Genomic DNA, 10,800 nt, shown 5'->3' with positions numbered 1-10,800 from the left:
CTGGGTTCCGAGACAGGAGGATCTGAAGTTCAAGGCCAGCCTAAACCACATAACCACATATATATATATATATACACATATAAATTATACATATGTATATGCATGCATACATGTATGTATATATATACTGTAGCTGTCTCCAGACACACCAGAAGAGGGCATCAGATCTCATTACAGATGGTTGTGAGCCACCATGCGATTGCTGGGATTTGAACTCAGGACCTCTGGAACAGCAGTCAGTGCTCTTAACCGCTGAGCCATCTCTCCAGCCCAGAGACTTTTGAGAGTATCTGTAAGAAAGCTGGGCATGGTGGCACATGCCTATAAATCTCAACAGCACCTAGGAAACTGAGGTAAGAGTATCATGAGTTCTTGATCAGACTGGGTTATGTTTTATAAAGAATGTGCCAAGAGTCTACTGAAAACTGGGGAACGGTGATGGACAGCCGCAGGGATGAAGAAACCTTGGTGGTTGTTCGGGAAGGTAAATGGGGCATTCTCTGGGACAGTCCCTAAAGCAGATGACCTGGGTGGAGAACTTTGAGTTTCTAATAGGTACAAACTTAGGAGCTGGGTAAGGCTGGCACAGACGAACTTGTCTGCTCTCCCTTCTTCACCTCTCTGGAAAGACACAGCATCTATCCCAGGTAGAGTGCAGGGGCCCAAAAGGCACCAGGGCTCTCCATACTACAGACATCTCCCAGGACTACAGAAACTGTTGCCAATCTGTAAGCTTAACAGATTTCTGAAGTCCAGAAATGCCTCAGCTAAGATGAATAAGTGAATTAATACATGAGAAAGTAGAGTCAGTCAAACCAACATTGTCCACACACACACACACACACACACACACACATACACACACATACACACACATACACACACACATACACACACACATACACACACACGCACACACACATACACACACATACACACACATACACACACACACATACACACACATACACACACACACACATACACACACATACACACACATACACACACATACACACACACACACATACACACACATACACACACATACACACACACACATACACACACACACACATACACACACACATATACATACACATACACACACACATACACACACATACACACACACACACACATACACACACACTATTCTCATACTTTAGAGATACAACAAGGAGGAAAAAAAAGAGAGGAGAAAGAGGCTGGAAGAAAACTGTTAACCCTAATATGCACAAAATACACTAATACTGAGTTTGGTTACAAACTGGAATTAATTCCAGTTGTTTTAGTCATTTTTAGGCCGTAGGCACTCTTGAAAGCCCCCCCCCCCCCATCCAAATGAAGACTACATCCAGGCAGATATGGTGGGCCACATTTGTCTACTCAGCAGTTTAAAGGCTGAAGCAAGAGGACCATGAGTTTGAATCTTCTCACTACACAAAGAATCTGCATCTTTAAAATAAAACGGAAATGAAAAGAAATCTAGAATAGATTCATAAATGGAGCAGGTCTATTTCTGCAGAAGGTTTCCTTCACAGCCAATGATCCTCTATAACTCTCCTTCCATCCCTCAGATGCCTGCCTCATCCTCATATAAACGGAACCAAAGACTATGTCTGTGACGTACACCCTTCTTGTGCCTTGTAGCAGTACCTTGTTCTTTGTCATTGTATTCCACGGATGAGTGTCACACTACTGTTGGTGGACATTCAGGTTCTTATCACTTAGCTCCTGTAACTGACGCAGACCATTTATATGCATACATGCTGAAGAATATATGTCTCGAGTCTATGCTGACTGCCATTGTTTGACTGTAGATTTACTTGACTTCAGTTAATATCATCCAGCATCTGAGAATTTCAATTGTTCCATATATTCGCCAACACTAGACAACATTATTGTTTAAATTACTATAAACAGTAAGGGAGAGGCATGTGTAGTTCCAATTTGCATAATCCTAATGTGTAATAATAAGTACTTCTTTATACACTGACCATTTAAATATCTCTCTTCAGTCTTTAGTCTACTTTGTTATGGGATTAATTTTTTTTATTGATTTGTTAAGGGTCTTTACATATGATGTATACTAGTCTTTTGACAAAAGGTATGTGTATCTTTAGCTATTCTCTGCCAATCTGTGATTTTCCTTCTTGGTCTTATAATTTTTGTCTTTTTGTTATTAGAAGTTATTCGCCTTAATGAAATTGCTTATCAAGTTATTTGTCAGTTTATACGTCTTTGTGTTCTATTTTGAAAACCGATGCTTACCTTCAAGTACATAAAAATATTCTGCCAGTGTTTTCTTTTAGAAAGATTTATTTTATTTTTAACAGTGGGGTACAGGGTATATGCACTCTAGTGGAGCTACCTTCAGAGGTCAGAAGAAAGCACGCGACCCCTAGAGCTGAAATTAAAGATAGTTTGTGGCCTGACTGGTGTGGGTGTTGAGAACAGAGCTCAGACCCTCTGTAAGAGCAGTGAGTGCTTTTAACTGATGAGCCATCTCTCTAGCCTTCCTTTTAAAATCTGTATTATAGCAATCACTGTGTCTTTATACCTATAATCTAACATGTAACCTGTATGTGTTGTGAAGGATCCTGTTCTTCCTTTCTTCTTTCCTCCTTCCTTCCTTCCTTCTTCCTTCCTTCCCAACTCTTTCTTTCCTGGATCCCCAATTGACTCAACTTCACATAGTGACATTTCACTGATGCACACCTCCACTGACTTGCTGGTAGAATACCTGTCCTAAGTCATGTGACCGAGTGAGTGAGACCGAGTAGACCCTCCAATCTATTTCAATGGTCCATCTGCGGTAATTCCATTAGGTTTCTTTTGAACAGGGTTTTTTTCTGGTGGAGGTGGTGGTAGTAGTGGTTCATTAGGTAAGACCTCAATTTGTAGCTCTCTTTGGCCCACAACTCACTATGTGGACCAGACTGTTCCCAAATTCTCAGAGATCCACCTGCCTCTACCTCCCAAGTGTGGGGATTAAAGGCCAGCACCATGCCCATCTGTTGGTTTGTTTTGCTTTGGTTTGTTTTTGTGTGAGACGGGGTCTTGGCGCTTTCCGTGTAGCTGTCCTGGAACTCCTTTGTAGACTAGGCTGGACTTGAACTCACAGAGATCTACCCCTCTTTCTTTCTCTATCTCTCTCTTTTTCTATCTCTCTTTCTTTCTCTCTCTCTTCCTCTACCTCTTTTTCTCCTCTCTTTTTCTTTCCCTATCTCTCTTTTTCTCTATCTCTGTGTGTACCTGATTCGCCTGTTTTTTTTTTGCTACAAGATTCTACAGCCTGTCAGCAAAGGCTGTCTCTTTAAGGTTTCCGCACTGAGACTCAAATGGCTCTGGCCTGCTCTTACTCAGAAAATAAGCATTTTTTATCTAATTTAATATCCATCTGTATTCACTCTTCTGATGTACAGACTCTTCTTAGTTCCGAACTGCTGGTGAAAATTCCCTTGTGATTCAGTTAAATTCTATCTCTCTTTCTTTCCCTATCTTTCTCTCTCTCTCAGGAAACCTGTCAGGAAAGGCTGTCTCTTTAGTTTCCGAGCTGAGGCACCACGTGACTCAAAATGGTGCTGGCCCGCTCTTACTCAGAAAATAAACTCTTTCTAACCCTTAGGCTGATAGCCGCAAACCTTTTAGTGGAGTCTTGCCTAACATGTTGGTGCGCCACCTGTTGCAGTAAATATTAAAAAATAAAAAATTGGTTTGTTTCTTTACCGGCCCTGAGGTCTCACTCCTCAGGCCCGACCCTGATACGGAGCCGCGCACACCTCTGGCCCCTGGTCTGAGCCAACACGACCCAACTGGTCCACGAAACTCCCTTCCTTTGGCAGCTTTCTACCTCCTGTTCTTCGCCTCTGTCCCGGGGTGTTTCTCTACCCCAAAATCCCACATAAACACAACTCTACAGCCCGATAGCTTTTCATACAGGTTTATATATTCAACTCTCAATCCACAAACCCTCTACACAACAAGATTACATCAAATAGACAAAGATACAAGCTGCCCTTCTATATGAGATATTAGACCTGTAACATCCTTAATGTTCATATCTATTTAACACCAATAAATCTCACCTGGGTCCAGCTGGTCCTTGGGAAGCTCCTTGTTGCCTCAACCTCTAACTTCAGTCCTCTGACCTTCTTTTGACCTCTCAGCCCTCTCTAATTCCCCCGCCCCGCCCAGTCACTGGCTTTCCTTTATTTACTAATTAAAATGGGAAGGTTCAGTTGGAGTCATATGACTAGGCAGCCCTTCTTGGGGAAGAGGAATTAACATTAAAATACAAATAGCTTCAAGACAATCTACGTGTGTGTGTGTGTGTGTGTGTGTGTGTGTGTGTGTGTGTGTGTGCATATATGTGTGCGTTCCTATGTATACTAAGAGCTGTCTCTCTAGGCATGAGTATGGCAGAGTTACCATAAAAGAGCAAAAGCTAGTGATGATAGCGGAAATTAGAAAATGACACTAGGGACCAGCAAGATGGCTAGGTGGGTAAAGGTGCTTGCTGCCAAGTCTGACAACTCGAGTTCCATCCTCAGAACACCAGGGAAGGACTAACAATCACGGGCAACTGAGCGGTCAGTACAGCGAGCTGAGCACTTAAACCTGGAAAAATAAACGTACTGACTGCAGATAGGGCTGAGATGTCCTGAGGGTCTTGGGTTTATCTCAGGTCGTCAGCCCTGAGGAGGGGAGAAAGGCAGCCTCGAGATAGATGAGGTAGGAGTATCGGGCCATTCATTTGCATATTAAGAACAGTGATGTCAATCTGTGGAGAGGCACTATTAAAAGGCCTTTAATGAATGTAATTAAGTCATTTGATCTTCGAAGCAACCTCACGGAGTAGATACTGTCATCATTCTCATCTCTCCAGGTGAGGGAATGGAGGTATTCAGCAGTTAAGTCAGCTTCCCCAGAACCACACGGTCAAGTACACTGAGCCTAAGTCCCAGAGATCATGTTCCTAACCCCTGAACCCCAAGCAGGTGAACGTGGGCACACGAGTCTTCATAAAGTCACCACGTCACCATTTCTACTTAGTGCTTTCAATATTTCCCACTTTGCAATGTAATAGGCACTTCTGCGCATGTCATTTTTCTCTCCCGCTGAATCACCTCTTCAGGACTGCCTCCCGCAAATGGCATGACTCCGTCCCGGGCGATAAAACACTTTATAGTCGCTGTTCATGTTTTATTGGCCAAACAGGCAGTACCGGTTTACAGTGTGTGCCTTTGCCACTTTCACCACCAGCATAAGGAGCAGAGGAGGAATCATCAGTCGACTTTAAGATTACCCAAGTCTATTGTATTTAAATCTAATAGATACACAGCTGGTGTTGGCGATTTGCAGCACGTGACGTGGTAAGCAGCCTTTCAGCTGGGATTCTCAAAGTCTCTCTGAGTTCCAGGCCTTTTAGTTCATTCACCACTTCAGGGTTTGCTGGAGTTGAGCTTTTATCCTCCATTGTTCTAGGCCCTGTGACCCCAGTCTACCTAGAATACGTTGTGTGAATTAAGTTTATGACTCACTCTTCCTTCCTTCCTTCCTTCCTTCCTTCCTTCCTTCCTTCCTTCCTTCCTTTCTTCCTTCCTTCCTTCCTTCCTAATCCTGTTCATACTGAAAGGGGCCCTGGGACCAACAGAAAGACAAAGCCATTGGAGCTGAGTGACCTTGTTCCAAGCCTTGGTTTGCATCTTGTTCTTCTAGTTCTGGCTGGGTGGCCTTGGCTACATCCTCTAACTTCCTGATGCTTAGGTTTTACTTTTCCTTATCTTTAAAGTGAGGATAATAATACTCTCCCTGAGGTTTTTCCTGTAAGAATGAAAGATGATGTTTGCAAACCTCTCACTCTTAGGTGTTGGGACCTGTAATTATTAGTTCTATTGTGCGAGACAGGTTATCTCCCACTACACATCCTCTGTTCAGCCTCAAGCTTGTGAGCATCTCTAGAGACCATCCTGGACCGGCTTTCTCTCTGCATCCCAAAGCCCAGCCTAGGACATGGTAGAGCCCAGGAGGATTTGCTTACTGGAATGGCTTGGAAAAGAAAAGGAAAAAATTCTCCCACAGCCTGCCCCCAAACCGCCACACCGTGAGGGTACACACTCCAAATCAAGAGTATGAGAACCCATTTGAAATCCTGGTCTTTGAATGCACAGGCAGTCTTTTATGTTGATAGGGATTTGGTTCCAGGACTCTTCCAGATACTCAACTCCTGGATGTTCCAAGTCCCTCACATAAAATGTGTTAGTATATGCATGTAACTTGTACAGTACTCTGACCACATACTAAGAATGCCTAACCACATACTTAGAAGGTAAACCCTGTGGTCTTGCTTCAAGACTAACACAAGGAAGGAGGCTGTTAGTGATTAGTACAGTTGAATACTTTTTCCTAATCCTTTTGCCTGGTCTGAATCCTCAGACATGGATAGAGCCTTAGGATCTCATTACTGGGGGGCTCGCTGTGTTTCCTCTAGGTTATGCATAGCAGATGTTCTTCCCTCCACGCTGTGGCTATTACTGTCTCACTTTCCAAATGAAACCAAGGGGAGAACGTTGGCAAAGGTTTTGGTAGCACTGGCAACCCGGTGCTTAGAAGTACTTGTTTTATCACTGAGAATCCAGAAAACCTCTTGGGCCCTGATTTTCTCTCTGAGTGGTTGATTTCTCTAGCACCACAAGGTGAAGGCAGCAGATAAATCATGGTAACAAGCAAGATTCAGGTCTGAACCCTGCCTGCAGTTTGACTGGATTGGCTCTGTTAAGACGGCAATGTTAGAGCTTCCACAGTGTAAAACAGATGAAAGTCTTGTTCTGTCTTCATTCAAAAACTGTAAAAAGAACTATTTCATTTATATATGTGTGTGTGTCTTTTTGTGTGTATGCACATATGTGTGCAGGGACCCACAAAGGCCAGAAGAGGGCATCGGATTCCCCATAGCTGGGATCATAGGCTCACAATTGCTCAATACGGGTGCTAGAAACCCAGTCCTTTGAAAGGGGAGTTCTTAGCAGCTGGGGTATCTCTCCAGCCTCTTGTTCAGTTTTGACTCAGTATAAATAAGTGGTCTAGCTGGCGGTTTTAACGAAGCCGGTGTGCATTCCTTCCAACATGCTAATGTGACCAAACCTGACATGTCAACTTTGCATCCGCGCTCCCCTTCCAAACCTATTTTCTGACTACAGTCTGTTCTCGTCAAAAATAGGCTTGCTGCTTTGGTGAGGTGTTGGTGCTGGGACAAGTTTTTATAGTTTTTATGAGTAATCCCTGCAGGAGGAGGAAGTAGATTAATTTGGATGCCCAAAGCTCATGGGATGTGTTAAACGGTGGACTTACGGTGTTTTAAAAATCATTTTGAAAAGTACTTTTTTTTCCCCCCACCCTAGCTAGCATTTCTGGATTTGAGTTTGGCAGAGGGTATTTTTAGTGATTTAGCTGAAAAGATGACCTGGCAGGTGTTTTGTACCTGGGATGTTCTTTATGATCTCTCACTGGGCCAGCAGCCGTCCCAATTACCTTTGTAACAATTCATTTTCCTACTTGTTAGCCCTCTACTCAAATGTCCCATGCAAGCCACAGGCCTAGCCAAGTCATCCTCTTACTTGAAGGCCTTTACTGGCTGTTCTGCTTCTCTTACAACCAAACCCAAAGTCATCCTAGCTTGAAAAGAGCTGGTCCTCTCTTGATGCTACCAGTTAACCTCCATGCTCCCCACAGCTTCCTCAGAGCCCCCCCACCCGTCTATCTCTCTCTTTGTTTATAATCAGGGTACAATCCACGTATCCTAGAATTAAACATGGGTTCCTCTTGCTGTTATGAAACACCACGACCAAAGCAACTTCGGGAGGGAAGGGTTTATTTGCCTTACAACTTCCACATCACTGTTCATCATCAGAGGAAGTCAGGGCAGGAATTCAAACAGGGCAGGGGCCTGGAAGAAGGCGCTGATGAATAGGAAGGACATGGAAAGGTGCTGCTCAGCCTGCTTTTTTACAGAACACAGGACTACCAGCCTAGGGGCATCTTCACCCATATCACTAATGAAAAAAAAATGCCCCGCAGGCTTGCCTACAGACTGATTTTATGAAGGTGGTTTTTTTCTCAGTTGAGGCTCTCTGCAGTGACTCTAGCTTGTGTCTAGTTGGCATAAAACTAGCCAGCACTGGGTTAAATAAATGAGTCCTCTGGCATTTAGTTCATTTACAATGCTCTGCAAATATTCATCTGTCAACCTCGGGGGATCTAGAATGACTCCGGGGACAAACCTCTGGGTATGTTTGTGAGGAAGTTTTAGTTTGGGTCAACTGAGGTGTTAGGGCCCCTCCCATGTGTGGGTTGTGGACTAGACTGAATCGAAAGGAGAGCTAGAAGTAAGCATCAGCATTCATTGCTCTCTGCTTCCTGACTAAATACGATGGCCACACGCTCCTGCTGCTGTGTCCTTCACGTCGAGATGCACCTAGAACTGTGAGCCAAAGTAAACCATTTCTTCCCTAAATGACTGCTTTGTCACAGCAAAAGTGTTAGTGCAATTACAATCTAGTTTCTGGGGATGTTTATTGCCCCCAAACAGAAATCCTGTTCTAAGGAACCTCCCATTTTGGCTCTCAGAAGTAGGTAATTCTGTCTATAGGTTACCTATTCTGTATGCTGCATATACACCAACTCATATAGTTTCAGGTTTTTGAGCCTGGCTTCTTTGGCTTAGGTTAATGTTTTCACATTTCACCTACATGGTTGCATGTCTCAGAGTCTTCTCTTTAATGGCAGAGGTTGAACTGATCGTCTCCTGTCTGGACAGTTCACATTTGATTTATCCAGTGACCCACTAATGGGCATTTGGGTTACCCCTATATTTCTTTCTTTTTAAAGATTTATTTATTTCATGTATGTGAGCACACTGTCATTGTCTTCAGACACACTAGAAAAGGGCATCAGATCTCATTACAGATGGTTGTGAGCCACCATGTGGTTGCTGGGAATTGAACTCAGGACCTCTGGAAGAGCAGTCAGTGTTCTTAACTGCTGAGCCATCTCTCCAGCCTGGGGTTACCCCTATCTTTTGGCCAGTGTGAATAATGCATATATGTGTCCACGTGTGTTTGAACACCTGTTTTATATAATCTGAGATATGATGTATATCTATCCCTGACCTTGCTGGCTCACAGGGTAGTTCTATATTTAAGACATGAAAGACCTACCAGATTTTTTCCTTCTTCTCTGTACGCATAACAGCATATTTAAGAGAATCTGTGTCATAGTAAACTATGAGATATCTTTAGTAATAACAGATTGTACAGGTATTTAGGGGGGCAGGGATTGTGTCTGGAATTCATGTGTCAGCTTCTAACATCTCACACAGAGGCTTCACAAAGATATTCAATAAATGCTTGTGGATTGGATTGCCTTTAGAAGTGTGTGTGTGTGTGTGTGTGTGTGTGTGTGTGTGTCTAAGTCATAGGTCAACCTTAGGAGCCATCTTTCTTTTCGTTTTGGAGACAGGGTCTCTCACTGGCCAGGAATTAGGGTATGTTGGCTGTCCATTGAGCCCAGGAATCTGCCTGTCTCAGTCTTGCCAGTCCTGGGATTACAAACACGTATTAACGACAATACAATGTAAAAACAGTGTGTCTGGAGATCTAAGTCTGTTCTCTGCTTGTACAGCAAGCACTTCAGTGGTGGAGTAACTACCCCAGCCCACGAACAGTTGTATCTTTAGGGAAAAAGTGGTGAGGCTTTGGAATCAGAGATAACCCAGACAGGAAGAGGAAGCAGGTCCATCTAGAGGGAGACCATTGCGGGAGGATTGGTCCACATTCTCTCAGGCTTCTGTTCTTGGTTTGCCTTGACCGCATAACTTTATGGGGCCTCACACTCTATTGCCAAATGAAAAAAGATCAAGTATTTCAGTGATTCACAATTTTTTTGTTGCTTTATGTAGTGGAAACACAACTTGAAAACTATGAACGGAGGCTGGAGAGGTGGATCAGAGATTAGGGGCACTTGTTGCTCTTGCAGAGATGTTGTGGGGCAGGGTTCACAGCCATCCACAACTCTGACCTCTGAGGGCAGTAGGTACACGTGTGGTACATATACATACACACAGGTGAAACACGCACAGACGTAAAATAAAATACATGGATGAAACAGTAAAGAAGGTATGGCGTCATAGGTGTGAGCCTTTGGGGCTCATTTGATGCAGGAGAGAGTGGTAGTATGGGTGGGGGGAGGGGCAGGACACAAGCATGACCTGGAGAGAGTCAGCATGGGTAGGGAGGAGGCAGGATTCTTCACATCCCAAGAACCTCAGCAAAGCTCCAAGACTCCAAGTCCCCAGTGTATTCTGAACCTCCCAAAGATGAAGAAAGCTAATAGATCCATTGTTCTTCAAAGGTACATTTTCAAAAAGCGGTGCAGGGGACCTTAAGATTTAAATGGCAGGGACTGAGAGATGGCTCAGTGGTTAACAGCACTTGCTGTTCCTTCAGAGGACCTGAGTTCAGTTCCCTGCACCCACACGGAGGCTCACAACCATCTGTGACTCCAATTCCAGGGGAATCTGTCACCCTCTTCTGGCCTCTTCGAGCATCAGGTATACAAATTCACATACATACATCCATTCATACATACATGCAGGCAAAATACTCATGCACATAAAATAAATACATCCTTCAAAAAGAGATTTAAATAGCAGCTGAGGGGCGGGGAGTGTGGCTCCATGGTGTATATGGTGCTTGCCTTTCATGCATGAGACCCAAGTTCCATCCGCATACTGAGAGT

The 10,800-nt window shown here is 43.8% G+C and overlaps 1 pseudogene across 1 annotated transcript in view; it reads left to right on the top strand.

Annotated features, from left to right (window-relative positions):
- The first annotated feature begins 438 nt into the window (after positions 1–438).
- Positions 439–10,800, top strand: part of LOC308438706 (spindlin-2B-like) — a 35,746-nt pseudogene continuing 25,384 nt past the window's right edge. The window contains exon 1 of the transcript in view: positions 439–484. The product of the transcript in view is annotated as a spindlin-2B-like (transcript). The remainder of the gene's footprint in view (positions 485–10,800) is intronic.

The sequence above is a fragment of the Micromys minutus genome, assembly GCF_963924665.1.
Source record: "Micromys minutus genome assembly, chromosome: 28".
NCBI lineage: Eukaryota > Metazoa > Chordata > Mammalia > Rodentia > Muridae > Micromys > Micromys minutus.
This window is presented reverse-complemented; position numbering and strand designations above follow the sequence as displayed.